General features: G+C 36.0%; 1 protein-coding gene across 2 annotated transcripts in view; it reads left to right on the top strand.

The window, feature by feature from the left end:
- The window catches only part of LOC122815408 (bile acid-CoA:amino acid N-acyltransferase-like), a 533,063-nt gene that overhangs the window by 47,023 nt on the left and 464,431 nt on the right, over window positions 1–21,609 (top strand). For both annotated transcript variants that reach the window (XM_044087876.1, XM_044087878.1), the window contains exon 3: window positions 6,101–6,178. The gene's annotated coding sequence lies outside the window, so the exon portion shown is untranslated. The remainder of the gene's footprint in view (window positions 1–6,100; window positions 6,179–21,609) is intronic.

Here is a 21,609-nt window from a genome sequence, read left to right as displayed (position 1 = left end):
TCAAACATGAAATGATGATCTCATCCACTATAAATTGCCCAGCAGCAGTGTACAAGTCAGACTTGTGTTGTAGAGCTTGCATTATGAAGCGAGTTCTCTAGATTGTTTAACTAGTTAGGTTGGGGCTGTAATCTCACTGCAATCAACTGGTGTGTATATGTGTGTAGTCAAAAGAGTGTAAGTCTCTATCTTGCTGTCAGTAATCCAGTCCTATGAAAAATAAATATTTTGACAGTCAAACATGCTTACACATCCATTTCATACAGGCCTTCCAACATCTTCTCTCAAATATCTAGTGATGATGTTGTCCACTATAAATTGCCCAGAAGCAGTGGAAAAGTCAGACTTGTGATGTGGCAATTGCATTAAGTTTTGAGTTGTCTAGTTTGTATAACTATTTAGGTAGATGTTTAAATCTCACTGCAATCAGCTTGTGTGTGTGTATGTGTGCGTGTGTGTGTGTGTGTGTGTGTGTGTGTGTGTGTGTGTGTGTGTGTGTGTGTGTGTGTATACTCCAATGAGCATAAGTCTGTATTCTACTGTCAGCAATCTAGTCTCATGGAAAACAAGTATTTTGACAGTCATACATGCCTACATATCCATTTCATACAGGACTCCCAACATCTTCTCTCAAGCATCCAGTGATGATGTCATCCACTATAAATTGTACAACAGCAGTGTAAAAGTCTGACTTGTACCTTGGCACTTGCATTAATTATTGAGTGCTCTAACTTGCGTAAATAGCTAGTTAGGAGTTTTAATCTCATACCCATTTCATACAGGCCTTCCAACATCTCATAAACATAAGCTGCTGATGTCTTCAGCTATAAAGTATTGTCTGACTCTCTAAAAGCCAGACTTGTGCTGCGGTGCTTGCATTAAATACTGTGTTCTCTAGATAGTGGTGAACTTGTGTGCATTTATGTTCATTTAGTTCACATTCCAGAGCTCATTTCAGAATGACATGTGAGACACTCCTACTAAGATTTTCTTCCCAGCAGACACTGCTGATGTCATGAGTTGTAAAGTGTTGTCTCACACTTCAAAAGCCATACTTGTGCTGTGGCGCTTGTGTTAAGTTTTGTGTTCTGTAGATAGGTAGGGGTTCTAGTCTCACTGTGGTCAACTTTGAGTTTTGTGCCTGTGTTTGTGTTAGCTCACATTCCAGAAACCATTTTAGAATGGCATGTGAGACACTTATACTGCTATCTTCTTCCCACCAGACACTGATGATGTCATCAGCTATAAAGTGTTGTCTGACACTATAAGTGCCAAACACGCTGTGGCACTTGCATTAAGTACTGTGTTCTGTCAATAGTTAGATAGGGGTTCTAGTCTCCCTGCGGCAAACTAGTGGGTGTCTGTTCATTCAGAAATCAGTATGTTGACAATTTTAGAACAGCATGCGAATCCACAATTTGTCAGACACTCCTCCAAACAACTTTTTGCAGCATACACTGATGATGTCATCCTGTCTAAAGTACACTCTAACATTATTCAAGTCAAAATTGTGCTGTTGCAGTAGTGTTAAGCACTGTGTTTTCCAGCTTCTGTAACTAGATATATAGGGTTTCTAATCTGACAATAGGCAAATTAATTGTGTGTGTGTGTGTGTGTGTGTGTGTGTGTGTGTGTGTGTATATGTGTGTGTGTGTAAACATTCAAATAATATTTTTCAAACTTTTTACAAAAATTTTACACCAAGATGTGACTCCATTTCCATGTCAGACACTCCTCTCAACATGTTCTTCTCAGCAAACAATGATGCTTTCATACACCACATGGCACTGTTTAAGTTAGCAAAATGTGGCGGTGCTACTGTTAAATTGTATGGATTCAGCTTCTATACCTACACTGTTGTAATGTTCAAATCAGACCCTGTCTACTGTTGTGTGTGTGGTTGGTGGTACATTGCAGTCATTGTATGATCTTTTGAATCACTTTTCATTTCCCTACCACTTAAGGGAACCTTTAATGTAGCCCCATGCATCTAGCTTCCTCTTTTTCCTTCTGGCCACATGACATCCTTCCTGCAGAGGAGTGTAGGATGCCCTCCTGTTAATGATGCATGGGCACATCATGAAGCAGAGTCCTTCCATGAGCATCTGCAAGACATCTGCAGACCACTAAATGTGTGATTGCTAATTCTGCCATGGGATGGTGCATGTCACATATGGAGAGAGGCACTATGTAATGCAATGAAACCAATGCACACATACACACATAGCCTTACTTTCTTCTGGCATATAGATATATAGAGTTTGGTTTACATGTTAGAATAATGTCATATAAGAATTTATGTGATGTTGGCCATTAGCATAGTGATGACCAATGACTCTATGAACAATTCACATGTCAGTGTTGCTGACATTGACATATGCTATGTTGAGGTGCGTATGGACAGTAGGCCTACAAGACCATATTACAAGCTGTGATGTGAGGTAATGAGTTGCTGGCCACTGCTGCCATTTCATTACATGTTCCTTTATTAACAGCTGTAGTAATATGGCTCCTGAGAACTGTTGACATGGGATGATACTATGTAGATTACTGGCTTAGGAAGGCATGTGTTTTTGTAATGGAGCAGATCAACATTCTAGGCTGTTCTCATTCAACCAGCACAGTGACACTTGTAGTATGGCACAGGTTTGCATGTGTCCACCTACCATCATTAAATGCTCTGTCACATGCATCAATATACATTACTACTGATTACATGGGCACACAAGTCTTGTTTCATCCACATGTTGTAAAGCTGTGATATACACAAAAATATAACATGTTTTGATTCAATTGCAACCTTGTGGAATTCATTGTCAGCATAACTGTGTTGCTACTCCTAAGGATTATTGAGGTGGTCACCAGCACCACTGTGCAACTATCTGTTATTCTGCATGAGCCACAATTAACTGATTTGTTATGTGTTCTTATATGTTATCAGACTGCACAAACACATATTTCAAATGAAAGACATATGGGTGTATGTTGTGCAATTGACGAATTTACACTGGTATAGTTGTATGACTGTGTGAACAATACCACTGTGTGGCATGTGATACATAACCAAGGTTGTATCTGAAGATGTTGTCATAAGTCATTTATTTAAATAAGTGTGAATGTTAAGGGAAATACACAACTAAGATCACAACTGTTTGTGGATACCACCAGTCATAATCATCTGGAGAAAATAGACAATCTGCTAGCTGACAGTTTGTCTTACACAACACAACCCCCCTGTCACCAATAACCATCAGCTAAGGTATACATGCAAATATTACTCAGTTTATTTTCACAGGAGAGCAGCTTGTCTGTGTGTGTTCCAAGGCTAAAAACACAGAATCAGTGGTACATGACAACATCCCAGATTGCTTTTTCAATAATTAAAATGTTATGTAGTAGACACATTTGAATGCCTACTTAAGCACAGCCTCCAGACAACCTATGTTCTTGCAGAAGGGTGTACAGCAATAGTCATCTGTCTGAACAGGGGGACCATCACCTGATGCAGGGACTTACATACACATAATCCTGACTCTCCTAATCTGTGAGGCAGACCAATGACTCATCATGGACCTGTTAAGCAATTTATTTAAACTTATATGTTATTTACATTCATTAAAATAGGGTGGCCGCAGTGGTGCAGTGATTAGCATTGCCACCTCACAGCAAGATGCTCTCCGGTTTGATTCTCGGCTGGGGTGCCTTCTGTGTGGAGTCTGCATGTCCTCTCTGTGGTCATGTGGGTTTCCTCCTGGTACTCCGGTTTCCTCCCACATCCCAAAGACATGCTGTAGGTGGATTGGACACTCTAAATTGGCCCCAGGTGTGCATGTGTGTGCCTTCTGTGGAAGGTTGGGCAGGCAACTCAACACTGCAAAACTCCACTGCCAACTGTTTGTGGATCATTGTTATGCTGTGGTGAACCCTAACCAGGATAAGCTAAAAGGAGAGGATGATTTACAAGCATCTAAATTATCTTTATTGCCTACTGATAGGAGATTCACATTTTAACAGGTGCAACTATCTGTTCAAAGTAAAAGCAATGCAGGCACTAGTGTCCAAACACCCAGTCCATGCCAAAAATCCATGCTTTGTAAAAGTCCAGTCCAATTGTTGACTGGCTGACATTTGCAGCCTTGTATAAACAAGTTCAGCAGGGTCATGACACTTTTAGACTGATAGAAAAATTATAAATTACGAATCATTTTTGAGCTGAAAACAAGACTTGTATCATGTCTGTTTTTTAATTTCTTTGCATACTTTCTCTGTTGTTTATTGTATGTAGGAGTGAGGAGTGAGGGATTTTGTAAGGCAACAGCCAGCCAAACAGTCAGGGGAATTAACTACTATGTTATTATTTATCCTATTTTTCACTTGTTTCAATGATGATGAAACACCAGGCAGGTACACTTATTTCTTCATTACTTAGTGACACTCCCTTTCCTCCAGTGCACCAAACCTGGACAAACCAAGCTAAGATGGTTTCTCCTGACTGTTGGTTGTATGTTTGAATTAATCTCAGTAAATAGGTCTGACAGCAGGTCCTTATTTTTGTCCATTGTTGTGGTGGCTGCCCATCATCTTGTGTACTAACACCCTTCCTCTTGGGCATGCCTAAACTAGTGGTATATCTAACAATTCATAATCATCACACTCTTCATTGGACAAAGAAAGGTTACTATCCCACTCCTCAGTATTGAACCCTGGTTTACACACCAGGGGTCACGGATGCCATGAACCCTTACCTTGCCATTGGCTATGCTGCTGAATGACCCATGCAGCTACAGTTACCAAACTTGCCTTGACATTTTCTACCACTTCCATTACTTTAGCAGCAGCTTGGTCTGCCTTCTTCAAGGCATCCCTGTTTAATTAATCAGTGCATATGTATGTGTTCCTTATACTGTTCTTCTAATTCCTGAACCTTCTGTCTAAGTTCTGCTATTTTATAATCTAAGTCTTGTAATACAGTAAAGAACAACAATCCGGTTGCTTCTGCTCCAGGTTTCACCTTTTTCCCCTTATCTTTTACTTTTAAATCTGATAGACATTTTGTCATTTTATTTGTGTCTGCTTTATGGGAAACTTTTAAAGGTTCAGAAAGAGGTGGGGGAGAAAGTTTACTCAATACATCTATCAAGGAGATTCCACTGACCCCATGGTCCAGCCATGGGTCCCGCAGGAATTTCACCTAGATTGGCTACATTAGCTAACTCATTTTTCATCTTGCTAACATTTTTCGTTAAAGAAAACAACTTTGATGATTGTGATATCTTCACTGTATACCTCAAAATCCTGCTGACTATATCATTTTGCAATAGTCCATTATCTTTATTCTGAGGTTAATACAATTGTGAAGAAAGTTTTTTCTTTGTTTTTTTTTATTTTACATTTGTTTACCAAGAAAGTCTGACTGGGCATGGATCCCATTTTCAGTGGAGGCCCAGGGAGAAAAGCTTCACAAAGATTAGTACACTAAATACAGTAAATGCAATAGACATTAATAAAGTACAGTACAGAGTCAAAAAGTTAATAATGACACAAGACACCAAGCACAAGCTTAAGCAATTTATTTAAAATTAGCTTTTAGTTACAAGTATCAAAATGATCTTTATTGCCTACTGATAGGAGACTTCAAATTTTAACAGGTGCAGCTATTTGTTCAAATTAATAGCAATGCAGGCACTAGCACCCAAAAGCCCAGCCCATGCCAATAATTTATGCTGAGCAAAAGTCCAGCCCAATTCCTGACTGGCCTGTATTTATAGTCTTGTATAAACAAGTTCAGCTGGGTCATGACAGTTTTCAACTGAAGGAAAATTGACAAGTTACAAATAATTTTTTGAGTTGTAAACAAGGCTTTATCAAGTTTGTTTTTTACTTCCAGTGCTTCTGTATACGTTCTCTTTAAAAAAGAACAGTAAGCCCCTTAGCTGACCACAGGCTTGTGGTAGTTCCTCTTATCTAACGCTTTAAGCTGGTAAACATTTTATAATGCACTTAAATTTAAGATTTGCCTTGCAGCATTTTTCTAGCATATTACAATTATTCAAAAGCTATTTGTAAGATTAATATAGCTACTGTTATTTATTGTATGCAGGTGTGAGATCGTAGAGGCACCTGATAATCTGGGCAAGCTGTGTGGATCCTTCACAGGACCTTATCAAAAAGGACACAGGTAATCTCCCGACTTTCTACCAAACCCATGTTTGATTTGTGAAAGTTACAATATGTCTGTTAAATCTGCTTGACATCCTCAAGAAGATCACCAAGGCCATGCATAATGAAAAGACTGTCATCCTGTGTAACTTGAAATGGCCAAAGCACTTGACACAAATATGCACTCAGGTATTACAGAGAAACTGTCTCAAGTGGGCATAAACATGTCACCAAGTGGGTAGACAAATGGATCACATACAGGACACATAATGTCAGCTTGTTTGAAGTCACCTCTAGCTAGACTCCTGTGAACAGGTCCATAACTCAGAAATGTGTACTAGGCGCTTTCCTGTTCAGCATTTAAGTCTCATAAGTCAAGATAAACTTACACATCCTTTGTCTAACCAGCTTTGTGGATGACTACAAATTGTGGACAATCATTGAATTCAAGAATGCTATTGATATTCTGCAGAAAGTAATAACACACACAAAGGATTTTGCCAGAGCCATGAAGACACAGTAGATGAACAAAAATTCTGATTATTTATTTTATGAAAGGAAATATACAAGCTAATTATAATATAGACAGCACACTCCATGACCAGACCAAGTGGTACATGACCTAGGTACTTAGGTAGATAGTAAGTGGAACTTACAACAGCATGTGACGACAGTGGTGACAAATCCCTTGTATGTAGCACAACTCCTAAGTATGGGCATATCATTGAAATGTACCAGTATCTTCTTCATAGTAATTAATTCCTAGGAAAAGGACCACGATGATGCAGAAAACCACACTGTTTATTCAGAATTTAGCACTTTTGTCCTGGTAATATGGACTTCATCAGAATGAATAAAAAATATTAGCCACCAGTTTAAATATCATATCATGAAATCAAGTGACATTAAACATCCTTCCAATCAAATATCTACACTCATTAAAGTGTAGTTGTGTAACATCCTAACAGAGCACAGAATTAACTCCTTCAGTTCAATTCTCTTTCCTTTTTAATATGCCACACTTTTGTAATAAAATAGATACAAAACCTTAAAAGCTACTAATAATGCCCTACATTCCTACATACTTGTTACACATAAAAACGTTTGTATGTATACACAATTCTATATAAAGAAATCACTTTTAACTTCAAGACACAACTTGGAGATACAGTTTCATTTAAACCAGGCACTTCTGTTGCATTAGTGCGTAAAATCCATTAAAATTCTAGGTATTTCAGAAAATCATCACTGGGACCCCCCCCAGGTCCCAAATCACAATATTCTATTACACAAAACTTAAAATAGTGGTCTTTGTTGACAGAAATATGTTTATAAAGGGCATTTTTTACAATCCATTTTTCTGATGTCATACATATGCTGATAGATTCTATCCCTTAGTGCCCTTTTTGTTTTTCCTATATAAAATCCTTCGCATGACTGACACACAGCTAAATAGACCACTGCCTTACTATAACAATTGTATTTGTGTGGAACAAAATTTTCTTTATAACCTTGAATTTTCACACTATTGCCCACAAGAATGTTCAAACATTGTGCACATGACCCACACTTCCCCATTCTCCCTTTTCCTCTCATACCCTTAGAACTTTCTAACAACTGCTTAAAACTAGATTCCTTTTGATATATTATTTTAGGCTGGTCACCAACTACTTTCAAGTAATAAGAATCTGTTCTGAATAAATCCCAGTTACTTTCTAGGACTTTACAAATGGGGCAAAAGTCTTTGTTAAATGGTATAACAAGACTTTATTCCCCAGTTCCCTTTGTTTTCCTATTTGGGTGGACTCATCCATTCCATTTGTAATCCCCAGTAATCATTTATATATGCCTTGTCTCCTCTTTGCATTTACCTTATCAAATATCAAATTGGTAAAATTAATGGGGTAACTTCTTTTTGCTAACATCTCTTGTAATATTCTACATTGGTCAAGGAAGGTTTCCTCTTCTGTAACCATTCTGGCTATTCTGACACATTGTCCTTTTACCAAAGTTTTTTTCTGGTGTAGTGGGTGACTGCTCTGAAAATGTAATAAAGTATTGGAGTATGTTGGTTTATGGAATAAGTTAGAAACAAATCTTTTGTTTTCTCTGTCTTTACTTATAGTAACATCCATGTAATTAATTGTGTCTAAATCATATTCCATAGTAAATTTTAAGTAATGTGTAGTATTACTGATGTAATCAAAGAATTCTTGTAGCTGTGTCACCCCTTCTTTCCAAAAAATTATGATGTCATCCACAAATCTACCGTATAACACCCAACTGTTGGAAAATCTAGAAGAAAAGACATACAACTTTTCCCACTGAGCTAGTACAATATTTGCAAAGTCGGGGGCACATCCCGTGCCATTGCCACACCTTTTACTTGTTTAAATAGTTGGTTTCAAAAATCAAATAACTGTTTATTAATACTAGCTCCTTTAACTCTCTCAAAGTACCAGCCTTACTTCTGGAAAACTCTGTATTCTGGGAGATAAATTAAAAAAATCATTCTATCCCTTGTTCATGTGGTATTATTGAAAACAAATCACAAACATCAATAGTAACCAACATTAAGTCATCTGAATATGCATAATTTTGTATTTTACTAAGAAAATCTCATGAATCTTTATATATATGTTTGCAGTTAACCAAGGAATTTTTAAGATGATGGTCTACAAACTTAGCAATAGTATAGGTGATGGACCCAGTAGCATCAACAATAGATCGAAGCGGGGGGAGGGTTGTATATTTTTATGGATCTTAGGAATCCCAAATATTGTTGGGATTCTAGGGTGGGTTACAGTCAAATATGCATGTTCTTGAGGTGTAAGCTGATGGTTTAAAAGCATCTGTTCCAAAATTAGGTTGACATTTCAGTAAGCTATATTAAGTTAATTTTTTGATTTAGCCGTGTGTCAGTCATGCAAAGAATTTTATATAGGAAAAACAAAAAGGACACTAAGGGATAGAATCTATCAGCATATGTATGACATCAGAAAAATGGATTGTACAAATGTCCTTTGTAAACATATTTCTGTCAGCAAAGACCACTGCTTTAAGTTTTGTGTAATAGATCATTGTGATTTGGGACTGGGGGATCCCAGTGATGATTTTCTGGAATACCTAGAATTTCAATGGATTTTATGCACTAATGCAACAGAAGTGCCTGGTTTAAATGAAAATGTATCTCCAATTTGTGTCTTGAAGTTAAAAGCAAATTTCTTTATATAGAATTGTGTATACATACAAAAGTTTTTATGTGTAACAAGTATGTAGGAATGTAGGGCATTATTAGAAGCTTTTAAGGTTTTGTATCTTTAATATTATTTTATTATGAAAGTGTGGCATATTGAAAAAGGAAAGAGAATTGAACTGAAGGAGTTAATTCTGTGCTCTACCTCTCAACTGTCCCTGATTTTCAGGGACGTCCCTGATTTTGACTCAAATTTTAGCTCTGTCCCTCTTAATCCCTCCTAAAACTAGTGACTTTTGGAGGAAAGGTGGTGAATTACACTTAATGAATAATGACAATAATTAAGAGTTATAGACTTCTTTTACTTAAGAAAATGCATATTAATTCATATGCTGTGATTTTGTCAATGTTTCAAGTTAATAGCACTAATATTTTAAAAGTTTCCCTGATTGTCCCTGATTTTTTCTTGACTTGTCCCTGATTCTGTTGAAATTTGTCCCCAATTGGTTGAGAGGTCAGGCGCCTCTGTTGGGATGTTCCACAACTACATTTTAATGAGTGTAGTTATTTGATTGGAAGGATGTTTAATGTCACATGATTTCAGAATGTATTTAAACTGGTGGCTAACATTTTTTATTCACTCTGATGAAGTCCATATTACCAGGATGAAAGTGCTAAATTGTGAATAAACAGTGTGGCTTTCTGCATCACTGTGGTCCTTTTCCTTGGAAATCTTGTCATAGTAATTAATCTTACCATGTTGATATTATTTGCATATTTTTAGCACCAAAATCTATGTAATAGTGCTGGATCGATAATATGAATGCTAATACTGATCCTTGATGTAATCTACATGCAAAGAAACATCTTTACCATTTCTACTTAACTTGCTATTCATGTTCTGTCATGCAAACATGAATGCAGTGCAAATGCCTCTTCTTCACCACAATCCAAAGCAATGTCTTCAAACAAAGTATTATAATTGCTATTGAAAGCTTTACGCATGTCTAGAAAAAGAGCACTGATAAGAACTTTTGCATCAATTGCAGATGATGCATTTTTCGAAAAGAAAATTATAAATGAGTTGTTTAAACTAAATGCATGTTGCTTCCTGTCAGTGTAATACATATATAAGATGAACAGAATCTTTACTAGGTATGACCTCTCCATAATTTTCTAGAAAAGCATATTACAAATACTAGTGTAAATTGGTATAATAATGGCAATTTTCATCACTAAACACTTTTATAGATTCTAATAATGAAAAAATAGTTCAGTTAAAACCAGAGCCCAATGATCTTGATTTTTTTTAAACTTTGTTGTAATAATCTTCAGTTTTTTAACTATTAAAATAATATCTCTTCATATATTCTTATGTACTCTTAACTTTGTACAATAGTTTCATAACCTATTGTTTAGTAATAGCATTCATTTGAGGTTGATATTTTCAAACACGTCATAATTTCATTGAGGTTCTAATTTGCAGGTTCAGCAAATGCTTTGATAAAAAATAACAAATTTTAGTGTTGTAAAGATATACATAATCCACAGTCAACTCTGTTTAATTAACATTATTACCCTTTTTATTAATCTATAACACATCCTCCCACAATCTTTGTAATTCAGGACAAGATTTAATTTCACACTTATTTGTTCTTTTTTTTATTTCTTTCTTTATATAGCTACACAAAACATAGGTCTATAGTATGTTTGTCTTAACTTCTGATCTTAATATTATATAGTATGATTTTAACAAGGTTTTAAGACTTCTTGAGGTATCAGTAATCCTCTTGTACATGTGGTTCACATGACTATATTATACAGACTGCTATCACCCTACTTCCATTATACGCATAACAAATTCTTGCCCAGCATACAAAGACATCAGGACCCCAAAGTATGATCTCTTGATATGATAGTTTAGATCATTGTTCATAAAATGTTTCTCATCAGGAATAGCAATATCTACCCCATACTAAAGCACCAGATCATACCTTTTGAGCATTTGTATTTAACATTTTAAAATCTTTACCTATGCAGTAATTCTATTGGTTTTGTTTCACAAACAGTAATCCATGATTATTAGGACAACTACTGGATACTTACTCACCATTTAAGATGAATTCCATTGGACAAATATCTCAGTGAACATTGTACTTGCACACTAAAATGCAAAGCCCTCTAATCTGCATTTATGTGTAAAGTGTTATTTAATTTTTCAAAAGGTTTTGATTTGTGGAATAATTCCTACAATGTGTCGGTGAAACTGAAAGATGTTGAACAGTTCAATAATACAGTCAAACTCTTTAAGGATTTCTTTATATTTTTTCAGCCTGTAATACTTCCAGCATATTATAAAGTACCCAATCCAATATACTTTGTTTTGAAGAAATACCATTCCCAAGGTAAATTTTATCATTATTATTTCAGACTCTGGTAAGAAAAGACACAGTTTTCACCATTATATCTCCACAATACTGATTTTTTTTTCATCTAGTTTCTTTAGGATTGAATTTCCAGCAATAAACTATTTGTCTTTTTTTACTTCAGTTCATCAATAATTATTTTTCAGTTTTCATTTTATTCAGATGGGCTGCCAACATTTTATCAAAATCCTGATCATGTACATAAACCTTATGCAGACTATGAGATCCTGTGTGTACTGTTGCTTTTTAGGCTGTTTTATTTTATTTATCCCCATACTGTCTTTTATACCAGTTAAGAAATGAACATTGTTTCAGCATCACTCATTTTTCACTGAACCAGTGAGAGAGAGAGAGAGAGAACAGAAACCATATAAATGTGCTAAATGCAGTCAGTGGTTTAAGCATCCTAATGATCTTAGGCTTCATCATATCATTTACATGGGTCTGAATGGAGAGATGATAAAGTCAGCAAGAAAAGGAGAATTGTATTGCTGGAACTAAATTCTTTGTCAAGTCTTGTGGTCTACCCTGATTTTACAAAATCTCACCAAAATGACACACACACACACACACACACACACAGATATATATATATATATATATATATATATATATATATATATATATATATATATATATATATACAGACTGTATTTTATATAGCATATCTCACAGACAGAAGTAGGCTGGGTGCACAAATCCCAGGATGAAAAAGTTCCCAGTCTTAGTGTGTGCACTGATGCCAGGAATGGAAAAATGGCATTGTAGAATCTTCAAGCCACAGCAACTTTCCTACAATGGGGTTAGGCCAGGCTCAGGGGGTAGAGGGACCCTTATTGTAGAAGGAATTAGTACTCCACAAAAATTGCAAAAAGAGGCAGACCAAAAATAGCCATAAAGATGATAAAGTGGGCTATTGAGGATAAGAAAGAAATGATTTATTGTTACTGTTGTGCAAGAAGCCCAGAATTTCCAGATAGAAGATATTCAAAAAGATTAAGAGAGAAATTAGAGGAAAGAAAAATACTTGCACAAGAAAACTGCCAAAAGCATCAAATGCTAATTTATGTTCATTAATCCTACAGATCCATGAGAAACATTGCATAGACCCAGAAACTTTGAGCCATTGGGATAAAGAAGCAACAGAGGAAGTGCAAAATATAAAGAACAAAACCTAGAGATTTTGAAAGATATTAAAAAGAAACATGGACATAGGAAAGAAAGAGAGCTCTGATAAGGTGGAATATGTATTGTAAATGAGAAAAATAAATGTATCAATACAAAAAAGCAGCTCTAATGATATTTCAGGAGAAATACAGGAAAAGGCACCCAGATATGAACAATTTCACAATACAAAAAAAGATAAGAACACAAAGGCAGAACTTAGAACACAAGATTAGTAAGGTAGAAGTTAAACAAACAGGAATTAAGTTAAGGAATACATGCAAAATAAATGATTTAGTGCAGAAAATCAAACACAAATCATGTCACAGCATGAATGAGTCTCTAAAGTAAGGAGAAACAGGTGGAGTGAGAAACATCTGAAGAAGACATGGGGAATAAAAGAGATTTAATATGTAGCAATATTTATGCAAATGTGAAAGCAAAATTAATTAATACAAAAAAAAAAAAAAAAAAAAAAAAAACAGCACCAAAGATATATGAAGAGAAATACAGGCAAAAGCATCCAGTTTTGGTAAATGTCACAATACAAAAATATGAAAACAAAAGGGGAAGTAGAAAAGAGGATTAGTAATGGAGAGGTTATAGAAATAGAAAGTGAAGTTATGACCTACAAAGTTAAGGATTTAGTGTAGGAAAACCAGCTCTGGTAACATCACAGCATGATGGAACAATGATTCCCCAAATTAAGGAAAAACAGGTGGAATAGGAAGCATCTGATCACTTGCCACATGACGATACTCTGGAGCCTTCAGTAGGAAACCATTACAAAAGTTGCAAGGGAAGGAGCAGGAAACAGTGGCAACTTTGACACAGTCAGTGTTGTGGAGTAATAGGCCAGTGAGTTTCCATATGAAACAGCAATGGATGATGCAGGATGCAGATGAATTGAATATGCTACAGGAAGATGTTCTGGAACTTTCTGTAGAATGTCCACAGGAAATGGTGGACAAAAAATGTGTCTTCAGTTTAGAAAAAAATTATCTAAAGGAAGAGTTGTTTGACCTAATAGAGATAGATAGATGTACTAAGATTGATGAAAGAAATAGATTACAGAAAGTCAATAAGACCCAAAATGTTAGAAGTCTGATAAAACAGATGTGCACAGTAATCAATACTTTTAGCAGAAATTCATGTGACATAACAGAAGTAAATAGGACATATTACTGTGAAGCTAAATTAATAACAGATAAAGTCTTACCACAAAAACTCAGAGCAGTAAGAGAAAGGAAGGGTCATCATGGAAGTATCGAATAGAGAAAGCTATAAAGCAATTAAGACAAGAAGTATCACTGTTGGAAGAGAATAAAAGAGGGAACAGATCAACAAAAATACTTAGAAAGATAGTTGTGGTAAAAGCAATGCACAGTATCAGTATCAGAACAGACCAGGATATATTGCACAATACTGTAAATAATAAAGATATCAGCATAGGCAAAAAAACTTAGAAGATATGCAGATAAATATAAAAGAAAAGTACAAAATAAGCAATGGGCTTAAAAAGTTTTATAGAGAATTGGGAAACAAAGCAAAATGAATAGAAACACCATCAAAAAAGAAGAAATAAGACACATTTTTGAAATATTTATGAAAACCCTGGAGAACATAATTCGGAATTGATAAAAAGATGTAAAAGAATCATTAAGAAGTTCAAATGTACAGGATATGAAATACGATGAGTTAATGGCAGAGGAAACTGAAACAAAATTAAGAAAAGCTCCTAATTGGAAAACCCAAGGTTCAGATGCAATACCTAACTTTTGGCCAACAGTATTAACATCTTTACATGAATAAAAGTAACAGTAGAAGGCTGATTCAAAGCCGACTTAAAAAACACCAAAAACCAGCCTGGCAGTACCAATGGTGCCAATAATGGACAAAACACTCCAATCTAAATCCGTGGAACACATTTAATAAAAAAATCTCTCACAATAACGTTTTTTTTTTCAATGAGGATTAAGTTCTTTCATTTCCTATGCTGGAAACCTCTTCAGAATCACATTAGTTACATAAAATAAAATTTAAATGACTCCAGTTAACTCCTTATTGGTTGAACTATTAAAATTGCATCCAATCACTGTGACCATGAATTTACAATCCTGGCGATCAATAACTATTGTAACGTACAAAACGTAAAACATAAAAACCAATACTGAGAAGGGAAGGGAAAATATGTAAAAACCTACAAATATATGTATGCATAAAATATGAAAATGTATAAATATCTCACATATATATATATATATATATATATATATATATATATATATATATATAATAAAAGTCCTATAAAGTACATAAAAGTACTTACAAGAATTTTTTCACAACTGTTAACAAGAATCAAATTTTAATACTTTAATGCCCTTAATTTTATTTTGAGAACCAAGGAATAATGATAATTTAGACAGGGACTTGTACACGCATCCAAATGTATTTGCCATATAAGGTGCCACTATTCCAATCTGGTCTCCCAATCACCCCCTCTCTCCTGGGGTTTAACTTGTTCCAGGACCCAAAATTTATAGTTTGCTTGATAACGCTTAACAGAATGCCTAAATAAGGCATTAGTATCTTTCCTCCTATTAGTTTCATATACACGCTCATATATCCTTTGTTTTAAACTGCTTTCAATTTTTCTAATATAGAAACAAAAACAATGCACACAGTACACCAAATAAACCACCCCTTTAGATTGACAATTGTAGTACCCTGTTACTGGTAGTTGGTACTTCAAACTGGGTAAGTAAAGATCCATGGAGTTTGCTACAAAGGGGCATTGAGGACACATCCCACACTTAAAAGTACCTTTCCTAGGTCTATCATGCTTCATGGTATCAAGGGGAAATGGACTACTTTCAAGCATATTTTTCAAATTTAAACCTCTTTTAAACTAAATTGTAACAATCTATTAAACACCTTTAAAGTATCTGGCATAGAGGCAAAGAGTTTCCAGTATTTATTAATAATGTCCCTGACCTTTTTAGTGCCCTGGTTGTAACCCAATACCAAATACTAAAATTTCAGTTTTTCAACCTGTTTCTAAAAGGGATAGTCCTATTCAAATCAGGTTCCAAAGGACTCATTAGAGGAAAAACCTGTTACCCCATCCCCCAAGGACCACCTCTTTTAGTGAATTTATCAATTCTTCCAGATATCCTCTAGCCAAAAATAAATTCCCAATAAAATTTAATTAATTAACAAGTCATCCTTTATAGAGGTCAGGCATGCTGCTCGGTCACACCATCTGACCTTTCACTATGTTCCTCTTTTGAAAACAAGGATGATTACTGTTATAATGCAAATACATGTTGGAAAATATTTTTTCCTAAATAATTAAGATACATATCTCTTGCTATTAATGTCCTTTAAAATTGTGACATCAAGGCAATGCATCTCAGTTGCCTCTACTTCATGAGTGAAAACCAGAAACTTTCTGGTGTTATTTATTTAGGTTGTAAAGAGTTCAATTGTATCAAAATGACCTTTCCATACAGTAAAGATGTCATCCAGAAAATGATAATAAGCCTTAATGTGTTCACCAAAAGTAGAAGAAAAAAACAAAATGTTGTTCCCAATAAAGTAACACAATGTTGAAAAAAACAGGGGGCACATGAGGCATCCATAGCCACTCCGTGCATCTGCTTGTAATATTCACCTTGAGAAAAGATGAAATTATTTTTCAAAATCAATTCCATGCTTTCCAACACTAGCCTAAAATCGTTGTGGGACAAGAATTCCAAATCAACCAATACATCCTGAAACCACCTTAACCCTTCACAATGTAGGATTACTGAAAAAAGATCTTTTACATCAATGGTAATAAAATAAAAATCAGAATCAAATTCCAATTTCCCCATTTTGGACAAAAAAATCCCACAAATCTAACAAGATGTGCTGGTTCAACTCATAAAAAGGTTTAGTTTTGTATCCGCAAACATTGCTAGGGGTTGAGTCTTGGATTTGGCTGATGATGATACTATATGTCTTGGGGGGGAGGTCATCATTACATGAACATTTAGCCCTCAGTAAGAACTATTTATATATGCATCCTGAACAGACACCAACCTGGTTAACAACAGGAATAACAATACTTCTTCTTAAGAATGAACCTGTACTCTGTCCTGTACAACTTTAGACTGATAACTTGCCCTCTGACAATATATAAACTATCTACTAGAACTGATACTGAGAGAGTTTATAGTCATTTAGAAGAAAACACAATAATGGCAATAGAACAAAATAGTAACAAAAGAAAGTCATAACGTCATAATGAAAAATTGTAAAAAAGAGGAAGAAACTAAGTATGGCATGGATAGATTACAAAAAACATTTGACAGCATCCCACAGTCATGGATGAAGGAGTGCTTACAGATGAATAAGATACACCCTACATTGATCAAGTCCATTACAGTGACCATGAAACATAGCTAATCCATGATAAAGGACAAAAGCGTATATTCAAGGGTGACTCTTTGCCACCATTGCTTTTTTTGTCCTGCCTTTAATCAAGTGAGCTGTCTACATAATAAATTAAGACATGGTCACAATTTGGCTTCCATGAAACAACAGTGTAAAGACTTCTCATCTTCTTTTTGCAGAGGAGCTGAGAGCACAATTGCAAGTGGTCAAAACTTTCTCAGATGACATAAGAATGTCATTTGGTCTTGCAAAATTTAAAGTTGGAAAGCTGCAGCACCAAGTAAATATCAGTCTGGGGCAGAAATGTGATGTAAAGGAACTTAATTAGGAGGGAGTGTATAAGTATTTGGGAACTGATGAAGGATCAACAATAAAAAAATGAACAAATGTGAACAAAACTCAGTAAGGAATATTTCAGAAAGCTAAAATTAATACTGAAAATAGTTCTGACATTTAGGAATGAAGTCCAAGCTATAAAGCAATTTGCTCTTCCTGTTCTGAGTGGCTCCAAAAGGTGTTGGATCAGGTGGACAGGAAAATGAGAAAAGTGCTTCACTCTTCTCAAATGGTATATAAAAATTGGTGTATACCATGATTATACATTTCTTACTCTGAAGGCGGTATGGGCCTCCTTAAAATTGACTGCATGTATAGATCTACAATTGTAGGACTGTATGCATATCTGCTGACTTCACTGGATCTAAACACAGTGAAAGTTTTAAAACATGAGGAGAATAAGTCTAAAATGACTTCCCTGCTTAGCTTAGCAGAAGCACATCAGTGTCAAATGGAAATCAAACCAGAAGTAGACAAAAATCAGGCAGCAACTGAATGTGCCAAAAAACAAAAATAATATAAGAAACAGGATCAGTGAGAAGGAAAGAAATGTGGAAAAGACATAAATATATTTGCAAGTACAGAAAACTACTGATACAACCTGATGTTGATCAGGATCTGACACAGGAATGGTTAAGGATGGGTGAATTTAAACCAAAAGATGAAATGTTAATATTGGCAGCACAGGATACTGGACTATGTACATGTTGGTTTCTAAAATGAATTTAAGGTGGGAAAATAGACAAATGCAGGTTCTGTAAAACAGAACTGGAAACAGTAGCATATCTTGTTGCTGGGTAATATTACACTAATGGCAGAGCGCCTGTATACTGAAAAGCATAATAAGGTGGCAAGACTGTTACACTGAGACTGTGCAAACATCACAATACTGAAGTAGCCGGGAAGCATTATAAACATGATCCACAAAGCATTATAGAGAATGATGAAATTTTTATCACATGGGTTCACCCATCACCAACCAGATAGACCACAAAATTAGTGAATTCCATGCACTGATGGACAAATACTCTCCTGATATAATAGCTCTCACAGAAACTTGGCTCAAACCTCATATCTTAGATAAAAAATTCCTTCCCTCTGGCTACAATGTCTTTCACCTTGACAGACCTAGTAAGAAAGGAGGAGGAGTTGCCTTAATAAGCTCTGATCAACTCAACCTGTATCCTATAGCCAATCCACCCCCTCTGTTTCTCCCTGCTGAACTCTTAAATAATTTCAAAACACTGACCTTAGCTGCAACATATATTCCCTATGGTGACAATATTCCAGTATTAGAACACATTCTCTCCTGATTCACATACAATACACCCAATGAAACTATTCTCCTAGAGAATGTCAACATCAATTGGCAATCCCTTACCTCCAACTCTCCAAGCTCTAGCATCAACATTCATGGCTTCTCACAACTTATCACCACCTCAACCCACTTTAGCAAATAAACCAACACAAGCTCTATCATAGACTGGATCCTGGTATCAAACCCTGTCCCTTACCACCATCCTAAGTCTCTACCTGATTCCATTAGTGACCACCCTCCCATCTGCATCCAAAGATTCACTCCACAACCTCCAAGTACTCACAAAATCATAGACTGATGTAGCCTCTCAAATGTCCATCCTGACATATTTAATAGCACACTTGCCTCCATAAACTAGTCTTTCCTATCATACCTACCTCTAGATGATGCTGTATTAAAATTCAACAACCTTTTCCTAAGCACACTGAACTCTCTTGCTCTTCTCTGGAAAATAAGAGTTAAATCTTTTCGTTCACCCTGATTATCCCAATCCACTCATGCCCTTATGCAGAAAAGAGACAATGCCTGGAAACTCTGGATTAAGACTAAATCCCCCATCCATCTCCAAACCTACAAAGAACTCTGTAACCTCACCAGAAAACAAGTCAAATATGACAAGAAAAAACTCTTACCACAAACCCCAAACAATCCAACTTAGTAACCCACAAAAAATCTGGAACTCTATCAATCAAATCCTGTACCCAGGTAACCCCCCAGCACCTAACCCTTGTCCAAATACCACCCTCTTTGTAACTTTCACCATATTCAACTCCTACTTCATTAACGCTATCTGTAAACTCATGTAGACCCCTAACTCCTCCAACCATGCTGAACCCCCACTTCCTCAAACAACAACAACTTCTCTCTGAAAATTATTCCAACCAGCTACATAAAATACCTCTTACTTAAGCTAAAGCCAGGCTATCCACTTGTGGACAACCTACCTCCATTCTTCCTTAAATTAGCCACTAACTCCACAGCCTACCCCATCTCCATTCTTATAAACCTTTTGATATGTGAATCCACTGTACCCTTATTCTGGAAACAATTTTTTTACCATGCCTATCCATAAGGGTGATAACTCCACTGAGCTCTCTAACTAACAGCCCATAACAATACTGTCCACTCTCTCTAAAATACTCAAAACATGTGCACATAAGCAACTCATGGACTATTTACCCTAAGAAAACCTACTCTCTGCCACCGACATAGATTCCATCCCAATCACAGCACTATTACTGCCCTCATTTCTTTCACTCACTCAGTCTCCCTAACCAGAGACTACAACAAGCTTACTTCTTGTCTCTTTCTAGGCCTCTCCAAAGCATTTGACACTGTCTCACACCCCATTCTACTTTCCAAACTCACCAACCTCAAACTTTCCAGTACTGCCATTTTTGATTTGCTAGCTATCTCTCTAACAGACAGAAATCTGTTAATTGGCTGTCCTCACTTTCTCCCTTTCTCCACATCAAAATGGGAGTTCCTCAAGGGTTATTCTTGGTCCTTTACTATTTAATATCTTCACTAATTACCTCCGTACTTCCTGTACATACTCCTCTCTCACACAATTCGCTGATGAGTCCACAGTCATCTCTACCTCTGACATCCTCTCTGACCTACACATCTTTACCCAAAGCTCATTTCACTCTATTGAAAACTGGCTCTCTAAAAACCAACTCATCCTAAATCCTAAAAAGATCAAACTTCTTTCATTCCTCCCAAAATCTCTCACACATCTTAAACCTCCCTTCTCCATTATTTCACTTAACAACACTGTCATAAATGCAGAAACTCACACCAAACTGCTTGAAGTCACCATAGATGACAACTCAAATTCAACCTGCATGTCCATCATTACAGAAATAACAAATTCCTCACAAATTACTCTAGACTTTCTCTCTTTCCCATGCCTACCTCCTCCCCAGTCTTCTCTACAGTTCACAAATATTAACTAACTTACAAGCCTCCTTTGTAAAAAAACTTGAATCCACCTATAACAAAGTAGCGAGATTTGCAGCTAACCACACCTCAAATATACATGCTTGTCAATCCCTCACACTTTTAAACTGGCTGGAGTTCTCCCACCGACTTCTACTCTCTCAACTCCCTATCATTTATTCCATCCTTAACAAACACTTAGCCTATCTATCACTCATCTCACTTTATGCTCCTTCAAGAACCCTTAGAAGCTCTGAACAACAATTCTTGGAAATCTACAAGCCCAGTAAATCCATAGGCCAAAATCTATATAGCTATACTCCTGCCCTGGTCTGGAGCAAACTACCCTTGCCCATCAGAAAAATACCCCATGCACACGAATTAAAAAAAAAAATGCCTGCTAAATACCTGGACTTGTCACTGTAAAAAAAAGTCAGTCTAAACTTTCCTCCCTAAATAACACCACTCACTCCTATTTTTATCTGTCCTCTGCTATCACTTCTCATAAACCACACAACTACTGTTTGCCTTACACTCTCCCTATTGCTAACTCACTCTGTTCATAACTGCTCCCTCATCTTCTACAATTAACCGGCTCGCTGATGCTTTTTCTCCACCCTGATCTTTAGAAA

Source organism: Protopterus annectens, chromosome 11.part0, assembly GCF_019279795.1.
Source record: "Protopterus annectens isolate FY-2018-M chromosome 11.part0, PAN1.0, whole genome shotgun sequence".
NCBI lineage: Eukaryota > Metazoa > Chordata > Ceratodontiformes > Protopteridae > Protopterus > Protopterus annectens.
Note: the sequence above shows the minus strand (reverse complement) of the source record. Positions and strands in the feature narration are given on the sequence as shown.